Below are 4,514 nucleotides of genomic sequence, written 5' to 3' on the forward strand. Positions count from 1 at the left end.
GTAATTCAATCTCTCAAATCTTGATCAATAGCCAATTCCTTAGTCAATTGCTCATGAGAAGAGATGAAGTATGGTCACTGATTATACCACATGCATTTCCCAAATCAAGTGTTGAGAGGATTATAGTCACATATCCATCCAAACCCAATTTGGTCTAGCATGAGAAAGCATTTCTAGCATGATCTCTTCATTCCTCTTTCAAGGTTCAGAAGAGATCCAAGTTTGAATAGCTTCTTTTCCAAGATAACTACCCAATTGGATGAAGATCGAAAGCTTTCACGTAAAATCAACAGAAAAGATAGAAGAAGAATAATGGAAACTAGTATTGATCCATCAAATTACAACAGAGCTCCCTAACCCAATGAAAGGGGTTTAGTTGTTCATAGCTCTGGAAAATGAAAACAAAGATGGAGAATACATGATGAAACTAGAAGTGCAGAGAAAGTAAAATACGGAGAGTAATTCTATGCCCAGAGGCTCCCTATAATTTCCAACTCTCAAAATAATTCAAAGCTACCCCTATATATACTACTCTTCTGATATTCTAGTTGCATCTTCAAGTCTTGGGTACGGGCCTTTGGATCTTGAGTTTGAAGCAGTTATCTTCTTCATTGGGCTTGGCTTTACTTGCAGAGAGAAAGTGTGAAGTGGGCAGAGACTTTAGCTCAGGATGTTAGTGGTGTTAACGTTCAGTGAAAATATGGGTTCGAGAACGTTAGTGACACTTACCTTTGTCACTAACGTTCCAATGTGCCCCTAGCTCCCACGTTAGAGTCCCCGTTAACTAGGTTAACGTGGCCTTTAACGTGGCTGTGCTAGCCATCTCCAACGTTAGTGACAAAGGTGAATGTCACTAATGTTGGCTCGTCATCTCTCCTCCTCACGTTAGCTTCCACGTTAACTAAGTTAACGTTAACTAAGTTAACGTGGGAGTTAACATGGCTCATTGTGGCTTGTGTGGGCTCCTTCCAACGTTAGTGACAATGTTAGGTGTCACTAACGTTGGCGATCACCTTCCTTCTTCACGTTAGCTTCCACGTTAACTAGGTTAACGTGGGAGTTAACGTGGCTTATTGGGGCTTGTGTGGGTTAATCCCAACGTTAGTGACAATGTTTGGTGTCACTAACGTTGTCGATCACCTACTTTCTTCACGTTAGCTTCCACGTTAACCTAGTTAACGTGGAAGTTAACGTGGCTTATTGTGACTTGGCCAACGTTAGTGATAAAGTTGAATGTCACTAACGTTGGCTTCCCCTTTACTTCTTAACGTTAGAGGCCACGTTAACTAAGTTAACGTGGCTCTTAACGTGGCCACTTATGAGCTTGGTTCAACGTTAGTGACAAAGGTAAGTGTCACTAACGTTGGCTCCATTTCCCTTCCTCCACATTAGAGTTCACGTTAACTTAGTTAACGTGACTCTTAACTTGGGCAATGATGGCTTCGAGAGCGTTATTGGCGATTACTTTTCTCATTAACTTTGCAAGTTACTCCCATTTAGATTAACATGGCTGCTAACGTGGTTCTTCTTTGCTTCCTTTGTCCTGAAATCAAGCAATAGAGTGCATCAAAGTTCTAGTCCAAGTCATGGGAAATGCAACATCCAATTTGTCATTAAATTCATGCAAAATCCTCATGAAATCATGTAAAGTGCATAATGTATGCTTGAATCAAGATGTAAGTGCATATCTACCCAAAACTAGCTTATTTTCTAAGGAAATGCATGAAACTACCCTAAAAACAGTAAAGAAAAGCTTAGTGAAACTGGCCAAAATGCCCTGGCATCAGTGTTTTTGGTTGCACCCTTTAGCAATAACGGCGTGTTGCATGCCACCCTTGGTGCAGCACAATTTTCGAGCTTCAATTGTGCTTCTTCGAAGGTGTGTATGCTTGCTAACTTGGCACCAATTTGGCCTTCAATTGGCGTGTTGCATGCGGCCTTTGGTGCATCCTTTGGTAGCTTATTATGCGCTATGCTTGTGATTATGCATGGCTTCTTGAGATTTGCATAGCTTGTTAATGCATCAATTTGCTAGCTTCTTTGTGCATTAAAATTTGCATGGCTTGCATGCATGCATAATTGACACAATCTTGAGTGTCACACACCATTCTTCACCATTTTCATTCTCTTACAAGAAATCATTATACACAAGTGCATCAAAGCTCAATTCTAATAATCATGAATTAACACAAAATCATTAATGTTTAATGATTCTTTGCATGCAATCATACTTTGGAAATTATCCACCAAAAACACTTGATTAATAAGCAAGATTCATGACTTATTCTATGAAAAAGCACAAAAATAACAACTAAGATACTCATGCATCAATCGTACTCGAACATGGACGATATAAAGCTTTGGTACACAGAAACAAAAGAAATATATATATATGGTGCATTATTAGTCTATATATATAAGAATTCAAAGGAAATACATAGCAATATTAGTCTCGACCTGCGAAGGCAAGGTCTGCTAGAAAGTATAATACAAATCAGAAGTAGACAAAATATAACTTATTTCTCCATAAATCAATCTCTAAGAGGGATATATAATTATGTGTTCAAAAGTAGAGAAAAGTACTACATAGATAAAAATAAACCCAAAATGCACAAATTCAAGCCTAGGGTCTTTTCTAAATCCAAATAGGGTAATCAGACTAAATCTCAGCTAAATTAGTGGTTTTTTATTCTCAACTCTACTCAATACAAGTCACTAGTCATAATACAAGTCATCATCCCTCTATATATCAAAATTTTTTCAAATTCCGTAATTCTATATTTATAAACTAAGTCCCAATGGTATCGATTTAATTTCAATATTTAGTCTCAATCTCAACCCAGAGTAAGTGGGGCGAACCATAATCCTTGCATCTACCTAGAGAGTTCCAAGTCTCAACCCAAAGCAAGTGGGACGAACCATAACCCTTGCATCTACCCAGGGAGTTCCAAGTCTCAACCTGGAGCAAGTGGGACAAACTACAATCCTTGCATCTACCTAGGGAGCTCAATTATCAACCTAGAGCAAGTAGGACAAGCCACAACCCTTGCATCTACCCAGAGAGATCCAAGCCTTAACCTAGAGCAAGTGGGACGAACCATAACCCTTGCATCTACCTAGGAAGTTCCAAGCCTCAACCTAGAGTAAGTGGAATGAACCACAACCCTTGCATCTATCCAGGGAGCTCAAATATCAAGCCGGAACATGCAAGCGGGATTAACCACCATCCTTGCCTATCACATTAGACCATGAGTAAGCAGGATTAACCAACCGTCCTTACTGGGTACCTCGAACAAGTAGGATTAACCGCCGTTCTTATTGGAACAAATATCCATCAATGCGCAAGTGGGATCAACCACTGTCCTTGCCATTGCAGAAAAATCTCCAGCAAGCCGGATTAACCATTGTCCTTACCCCAAAAACCACGAACAAGCGGGATTAACCACCGCCTTTGCTTTGGTATAACTCAGCTCAGTGTGCAAGCGGGATTCACCACCATCCTTACCACGAGTAAACATCAGTTCACAGTAAAATCTTTAATCAACTTTTAAAATCATTAAGTTCATTAACCACATTCTCATTTCGCTTATCAATTCTTTTGTCTCTTGAGCGGGATAATACCACCATGCTTACAGCGGGCGAGATAAAACCTCTATCCCCACAACTACACTGCAGCCACAGAACAAGCGGGATGAGATGTCCATCCTTGCCCGGTGCAGGTGACAACGCAATAACCAATCAGTACACAAGCGGGATATCACCCTGACCTTGCCACAAATATCCTTTTAGGTCATAATCAATCATTATCAGTGTTCTTTCATCAGTGATTTAACTCATTAACCCTAATTAGTTATTCATTTTATCATTTTGAATCCATAACCCCCATTTATGTATTAGTTTCCCAATTTCTTAATCATGTGAGCAAGATGAAACTTCTGTTTTCACCAAGGGTGGGATCACTACAAGAAAAACACACATTCAGGTACACTTGAAAAGTGTAGCCAAAAGTGAAAAAAAATGATGCCTTAGGCTACGGCTACGCTTTTTGGGCTACGGCTACGCTTTTTGGGGTGATTCCTATTCGGCCGTTGCCTATTCTCAAAGGCTACGCTTTTCTGCACCAAGGGCTACGCTTTTGGCGTTTGGGAATAGGCTACATCAAAGGCTACGCTTTTCTGCACCAAGGGCTACGCTTTTGGCGTTTGGGAATAGGCTACGCTTTTCAAGCGATGCTGTCCAGGACCAAAGGCTACGCTTTTCAGCTTTCGTTCTTCCAGAATAGGCTACGCTTTTCAACCCTACTGCATCACTTGTAAAGCGTAACCACATTGTATACCATATCTACTTTTTATAAGCGTAGCCTTAGGTCCCTCTTTTTTTTTTTGTATACTATAGCTACTGTATATAAGTGTAGCCTTAGGCCTCGTTTTTTTTTTTTTTTTGTATACTATAGCTACTGTATATAAGTGTAGCCTTAGGCCTCGTTTTTTTTTTTTTTTTGTATACTATAGCTA

Source organism: Arachis ipaensis, chromosome B10, assembly GCF_000816755.2.
Source record: "Arachis ipaensis cultivar K30076 chromosome B10, Araip1.1, whole genome shotgun sequence".
NCBI classification, from domain to species: domain Eukaryota; kingdom Viridiplantae; phylum Streptophyta; class Magnoliopsida; order Fabales; family Fabaceae; genus Arachis; species Arachis ipaensis.